At 37.8% G+C, this 7,920-nt stretch overlaps 1 long non-coding RNA gene across 1 annotated transcript; it reads right to left on the reverse strand.

The window, feature by feature from the left end:
* Nucleotides 1-497: 497 nt before the first annotated feature.
* LOC148678054 (uncharacterized) lies at nucleotides 498-1,975 on the reverse strand. Its single transcript, XR_015940738.1, has 2 exons — nucleotides 1,909-1,975; nucleotides 498-1,131 (listed from the first exon to the last, which is right to left on the reverse strand). It is a non-coding gene; the product is annotated as an uncharacterized LOC148678054 (long non-coding RNA).
* Nucleotides 1,976-7,920: the final 5,945 nt, after the last annotated feature.

The raw sequence follows: 7,920 nt of genomic DNA on the forward strand, positions 1-7,920 counted from the left end.
TTCATAATGATAACTTCTAGATATTCACCCACACAACTTAATGAAAATGAAAAGCTAAAACCACAGAATAAGAAAATACAATGGATGTATTCTCACATATTACAGAGCAAGAAAGGTAGTTTTAGGATATGGAGGCAGAACAAAATTGAAGGTATTCAGTTTTGGGGGTTTTATCAGCATCTCCTTATAAACATGGATTTGATTTTAATAGTCCAATTAAACCCATGAACTAGACATACAAATCAAGACATGAATATTTCTTAAAGGGCAGATAGCCACCCAGATATACACTAACGGTGTGGGGGGGGGGAAGAGCTAAACTTCACCAACAGGAGTAAGGCAGATGACAAGCACGTGTAAATCAATTTCCCAACAATCTAAATGAATAACTGGATACACACAAACATACAAAATGCTTTCATTTATGAAAGTGTTGGAACAATTCATTTTGTCCAATATACTACTGTATAGACCGGTTTTGAAACTGCAAAACACCATGAAAGAGAATAAAGTTTTATTGGATTACGTTAAAACAGATCTTTATGGTGAACAGATACATTTTTCCAGCTTCAAAACAAGAGTGAAAAACTGAAACAAATCAGCATTGCATTAATTTCATCAGATGGACAAATGAGATTATGAAGCAACATGGAACCCAACAGACAGACAATTCGGTTCATTAATAGCTTGTGTATAAGCGTCATGTCCATAACTGACTTACAGCATATGCAATCAATTATGAATTTGTTAAGCACTTTTTAGGGTGAACACCATTCCAAAGTATTGCAAAATAGATCATGATACAGCAAAGAATGAAGTAAAATTAACAGATACTAGGTGGCATGGTGGTGTAGTGGTTAGCATTACTGCCTGGCACCACTAGGAGTTTGGGTTCAATTCCTGGTGTGCCATCTGTGTGGATTTTGGGTGTTGTCCCTGTGTTTGCATGCGTTTTCTATGGGTGCTCCGATTTCCTTCCACAGTCGAGACATTGTAGGTTCAGTGGCTTCCAGGAAAATTGGTCCTGGTGCGAGTGTGTGCCCTGCAATGGACTGGAGACGCACCCAGGGTGTAACCTGCCTGGCGTGCATTGCTTGCCAGGATAGGCTCTGGCTCCTCTGTGATGCTGAACTGCATGAAGTGGTTAAGAAAATAGATAAATTACTTTGCAGAGGGAGATGAAGTTACTCAGTGAATCCGTTATCCACTCAGATTACATAAATACTAAAGTGAGGATTGTTTCTTAGATTGTGTGCAGTTGCTAGTATTCTATTCTGTGATGTGCATACATTTAATAGGCAAACAAAGTTGATGCTGATCAGGTCTAATGCTTGCCAGCATAGGCTCCAGCTCCCTTGTGACCCTATATTAGATAAAGTGATTAATAAAATGCATACTAGAATAATAAGTTCTTAAAATAGGTTACAAGATCCAATTAAAAAATAAAATTCAGGATTTATGGAAATTCCTAGTGCTTTGTTTAAAATGCAAGTTAAATGGTAAAAATTGTGAGTTATCAAATTCCCCTCACACTCAAGGTTTATTCATGCTATGTTAGTCCACAGTATATTTTAAGCACCCCACAAAGAAACCGCTGAGGGAAAACAAATCCAAACTTGTGGATTTTTCATCTAAACATCAGACCAACTAATACAAGCTTTGGGTACAAGTATGATAGACCAAAATGAACTGATTTCCAATTCCACAGTTAACTACAATGCTGTATTGTATAGTAAACAAGACACCTTGTAGATAGCATGTCATGTATAGTATGTACACTTCCCACACCGTCTTGATTGAGAAGAGTTTGAGAATCCCAATACAAAACAGAATGGAACATTTGGTGTAAAAATAAGATTGCAGTGTGAATACCCCTTAATGGATACCATGCAAACTTTTAGAGATTACCTCCAGGGAAATACTGGAATAATTTGCAATCAATTTCCAGTTATCACTGAAACCAGGTCAGGTTATCTAAACAAGGAGGTAAAAAAAAATATTACCCATGATACCCATTTCTAAAGCAGTTTTAAACACTCCACTCAAAGCACTTTACAGGTAATGGGAGCTCTCTTCCACCACAACCAATGTGCAGCCCCACATGAATGATGCAACAGCAGCCATAGTGCACCAGTACACTCACTACACACCAGCTATCAGTGGGGAGGAGAAAAAAGTGATGAAGCCTATTTATACGTGGGGATTATTAGGAGGCCATGATCAGCCAAGAGACCAGGGTAACACCCCTACTCTTTCCAAGAAACACCCTGGGATTTTTAATGACCAGAGTCAAGACCTCGGTTTTATGTCTCATCCAAAGGACAGCACCTTTTCACAGTATAGTGTGCCCCTCCCTATACCAGGGCATTAGGACCCACACAGACCGCTGGGTGAGCACCTCTTACTGGCCTCTAATACCTCTTCCAGCAGCAACCTTTTTTTCCCTGGAGTTGTCCCATCCAGGTACTGACCAGGCTCACAGCTGCTGAGCTTCAGTGGGTTGCCAGTTGAGAGCTGCAGGGTGCGATGACTGCTGGTAATATTCATAGTGTTTTCCTTTGAAGCCCATAGTATCACCACCTGCAGTGGCATGACTTTTTTTTTTTTTTTTACACAGGAAGCAGGTAAAATACATCTTAAAGGGTGCATTTTTCTGAAGCTTGTTAGTAATTGTCTGTGCAGGCATACGAAAAGATAAGACATTTTGGCCTTCACAAGCCTGCCTTCAGGATTTCTACCTCCCTTTGTTCCCTCCAAACGAGGACCTTTGATTGTATTTTGTCAGCGATGTTAGTTTCCATGTCACCCCGGAGTTAAGGCTCTTCAATCAGTATGCAATTCAGTATTCTGCATTGCCGATAAATATCACCCACCCTTAAAGTGAGGAGCTGCGGAGCCCCACAGCAATGACAAGATACATCTATTATACATGCTCAGCATTCCTACCATCTTTTTGATTACAGATTGGGTGGATTTATGCACACTGGCCTGGTATCTCCTCTAGCACTTGTGGAAGGGGCCTTAAATTGTGTAATGTGCCACGTCTGAAGTAGTTTAAATGCATTGGAACCAAGAGTCCTATCAGCTTAATTAGTACAAAGGAGGGTTGGTTGTAAATCCAATGGCATCACACCTCTAAAGGGAGCACAAGATTTCTACATTTTTGAAAATGTAGATCAACTGCACATGGTTAGTCTATACAACAGACATTTCAGTGGACAAAAAAAAACTGCACAGATGAAATAAAGAGGTCAAAACATGACATCACACAAAAGTGAAGGTCATGCCCCCCTTGAATCTGGAAAGAGATACCAAAAATGAAATACTGTCAATAAAAATTCAATGAAAAAAAACTATTTCAGGACAATTTAAGAGCCCGAGAGTACTAGGATTTGAGATTAAACAAAAGGTAAATCGAAAGCATTTAATTTTTTAGTTGAAGAGAAAATGCATTGGATGTTGTGATGTGAAGACTGTCAAATTTCAAAACACATTTACCAAATAACTGAAAGCTAGAACAAAGGAAAGGTCTAGGATGAGAATCAGTTGAGCCCATCAAACTCATTCAATTTTAATAACTGAGTGATTGGAGGATCAAATCTAACAAGTTTCTTGAAAAATGCCAGGGTATCAACGTCACTCAAGACGTCCTCAACTCGGTGTTAAAAAGAGCCTTCTTTTGTCTGTTTCAAATGCATTTTCCTGTAGTTTCCACTTGTATCCTCTAGTTTGTATTTCCAAATATAAACTGGTTGATACTGAAGCAATTTACCAAGTTGATTTGTCAGTAATTTTGAGAAATGTGAGTGCTTCATTCTTCAGTCTTCTCTGTTCAAGACTAAAAAGACTTGTTACTTATTTTGAGCAAGACATTTCTTCAAGTCCAAGAATGTACAGGGCTACTGTTCACTGGACTTACTCCAGACAGGCAATTTTATATGCTTTCAACTTGAAAATACCCATTTTAGCCTAGATGTGCATTCTGTAAATATTGAAAATTTAAAAAAAGTCCATCAAACAACTGAAAAGCAGATCACTGAACAGGAGGACTTACTTAGAAAAATAAGTATGGATGAAAGACTTGGCATTCGGAGGATTCAGTAACACTGTTTTCCCAGAGGTCTAATTGAAACCAGACATTTTATTAAGATTTTCCAGCATTTACATACACCAAGGAATTTGTAGCTCTACATAATACTTCCTATTGTTTTTACTTTCAAAAGTAATTGAACATGCACTCCTCAAGAGTAAAATTGTAATTTTATAAACACCCTGAATTTAAGTCTAGATTAATAGACTAATCATTATATTGTTTGCTTCAGGTGTGCTATTATACTACTGTATGTAATGGTATTTTCCTACTGCTATCATACAAAGTAAAAAAACTCCAGGGCTGATTGCTTTCTTTTTATAGACCCCTCTAAACAGGTTTACCAAAACAAGTTATTCTTGTTTGTCGTAAATCCCTCTTTTATTTGACTACTGTATAAAGTCCAATAAACAGTGATTTTATTGCTGTTGGCATAAGCTGAGTAGGGGGCACAGAGCTCTAGCTACTCTTTTATCGTTGTAGTGAATTCACTCCTTCATTTAAAGGTCTGTCACATTATTAGAAAAAATATAGTTCAGACTTAAGTTGAAAGGAGACACTTGAGTCTCAGTGAAGGTCTTTGATAAATGGAGCATGTGTACAGTATATTATGGTAGGTCATAGGTTAAAGGTAATACAGTATTGTGTTCCAAGTGCTTGTCAGCTATTGTTTAAATAAACATTTTCTGTGAGAATGATTGAGAGAGTCATTTTACTTGTTATATTCAGTTAGCTAAGCAACACTCAAGACCAAAACAGTTTTATCCATTTTTCAGGCAGAAAAACAAGGATCATTTATAAAAGTAGTAGTATAGTACATAAGGATTTCTAAAAAACAAAACAAAACAGTAGAAGTATACACATCGATGTGACAAGTAGAAAAGTGACCAAAGGTAAAACGACCTTTTAAGGATCTTTAGTTTGTGTGGTGAAGCACCGCCTTTCAAAACAGGTTGGTATTGGTTATTCATGTAAGCAAAGTGATTAGTTTCATTACCTAGATCAATACATGAATTTCACTACCAAGCCAATTAAACAGTCATCCAACTGTACCTGGTTTAACAGGTCTCCAGACATCTGGAGTTCACTCGGTTATCTTATTCTGAAATGTAATTCTGTTCCTGTCACACAAGATGCCTGTACAAGTTCGAGTTGGATCTTACAGGAAATGACATTGTGCAGGACTTCCAGAGATGTCTGCCTATGTTCTGTGATGTTAATTTTCAAAGCCTTTATTCTCAGCAAGATTGATATTTTCAGAATGAAAAGTGAAAAAACTGAGGACACAAATGGAACTCATGTGGAAGAACATTTAAAATTGTGAAAAGGGGACAGTACTTTACTAAAAGGATTGCCCAGCCATATTGTTGAAACTGATAAGATCACTTTATTGGCCATATACAATTGTTGCCAATTCATCCAAGGATCTTATCGGTTTCTCTAAAGAACCTAGGTGCTGTGGGACAGCAATGCCAACAAGTGCACCACCATGTTGCCCATAAACTAAACAGATCACATTAAAAGATGAAAATATTGAGTAATTATCAGTTCATTTAGATTCCAAAACATCCAAGTTCTACAGTATACATGTATAACTAAGGGTTCCTTTTGCAGATGTAGTGGCAAGCACATTTGCACACCCTCTGCAGGCATTTAGAAGAATATCTACTGTAAGTAACTGTGGGAAGTTACAGAAGAAGGATGTTAAAAATCTATTCATGCAAAACTTCTCTATTTTATGAAAAAAATAAGATTGGAATCCCCACCATTCAGCAGATGTGATCCACTAACCACTAAGTAAGGGCATTTATTTTCTAGTCTCACAGCAAGATGAACCAAATCATGTGTGGTAAAACCCAGTATTGACCATCTTGCTGGAGCTATAGCAATGCCTACAAAAGCTGACTTGAGTAGAACCAGTAATGAATGTAGCAACATTACATTGTAATAGATATTGATTCCTGTCAGGTAACAGGGACCGTGAAAGCAGCCTTTGTTCATCCTTTGGGGGGGGGGAAGGAACCAATATCTATCACTTCAGGGAGAAAAAAAGATGAAAAAGCCAGGACTGTGGTCAAGGACAAGGATGAAGGGACAACACACATCCTGAAGTAGGGGTCACTAGCAGAGTCCCCAGTGGCTGAAATGTGTTGTAGATGTTCATTCTTTAAGATTTATCCCTGTGTCTGATAAACATTAGAAGAGGTATTATTTTGTTTGTGCAGAACAAGGGGTGTTGATAAGCTATGGGGAAAAAAGCAATTGTACAGTATTTCTAGGACATTTCCACAGTACCCGATGACCTGCCCAGCTAGTTTAAGGAGCTGTAGCAAGTGTGACACTTGGAAGATTTCCAGGTGGCAGCACCTCAACCTTTTAGCAAGCAGTGAGAGCAGCCCATTATCACTTTTGTGCTCTGGAGCAGTGGTCATGGCATTAGATTTATCAGCACCTGAGCCTGAGATTTAGCAGGATAAACCCTGAAAATGTGAAAACACCTGGACAGTGGAATGTATCAGATTAAAGAGGATAAAAAAAAATCAAGCAGAAGTTAATACTAATTAAGCCAACAGTCTTAGTGGGAGTTGATAGAGAAGTAATACATGGAACCTTTCAAAAGAAATCATGACAATTCCAAAAAGATCTATCAAAAGGGTGGAATTAAGAATGTTATTTCACATTTGAAATAATCTTCAGTATTGCTAAGAAGCCCAGCCGAGTTTAACTTCTTGTTTATAAATCAATTTTTAAAGAGTCCACAAATATGCTATAGCTCCAATATGCTTGAGTAGAATGACTTGCAGAAAAAATTAAATTCACTCTCAATACTGTACTTCCCAATTTGGAATGAAATACATTGAGGAAAAATAAATTTTCCAAAGTTTCCCCATACTTGGGGGAATCGGAGTATACCGCTTACCTGAGGGGAATGTTTTACAACACATTGGAAAATAAGAAGTTACAATTGTTCTAGGTAGACATTCTGCCTGTCTAGCCCATGCATAGTGGCTGATTAATCCAAATCCATCCAGCCATTTCTTGAAATAAACCAGGACATAAGCCAAGGACATAATCCCAAGACAAGGTCAAGACAAAGCAGAAGGGTTCGTAGCTCAAGGCACCAAGGGAAGGTCTCAGTCAAGGTTAAAACACAGGCTGTTCCTGGTGGATGGCCGAAGCTGTAAATATTTGAGGTCTTGAGAGGACCAGAAAAAGATGCAAAGTGATGTCTGAACATTCCTTAACCTAGACATATGAACTTAACTGTCTCCAAGACACATGTCCCTTGTCTGTCTTGCATGTTGCTAATCCGTAGTTGAAATGATCCTGTATTTTGCATCTCATGGCTGGGTGGTGAGAGTGTAGCTCTCTAATAAAGACACACTACAGAATCTTAATATACTGTAGTACTACATATTGCTACTTGTGATTGGTCATTTAATGATTCTCATGCAACAATTACATTTTGTTATAAAATTAAGCTCCTTTTTACATCATACTATGGTCAGGGATGTCACTGCTGAAAGATACAGTAGGTTTGGCTAGTATCAAGAACACTAAATTGGCATTTCCTTTCAAATATTACACAATGTGGGTTTGTCATTTTGTTTCTACTGCAGATAAGTACTCTACTTTGTGTCAAATTCAATCAGCTGAGTGAAACAGAGGAGTATGAGATTTAGCACAGATAATTAAAGCAAGATGTTCTGCTTTGTAACAATTATACAAGCTTCAGAATACACTGACAAGGTGAGGTTATGCGTATCATTGTCAATCAATGCCACATCATTCTCCTTTCTAACCAAGGTAAACGTGAGGTTTTCTCAAGA

The sequence above is a fragment of the Lepisosteus platostomus genome, chromosome 1 (assembly GCF_059453375.1).
Source record: "Lepisosteus platostomus isolate fLepPlt1 chromosome 1, fLepPlt1.hap1, whole genome shotgun sequence".
Taxonomy (NCBI): domain Eukaryota; kingdom Metazoa; phylum Chordata; class Actinopteri; order Semionotiformes; family Lepisosteidae; genus Lepisosteus; species Lepisosteus platostomus.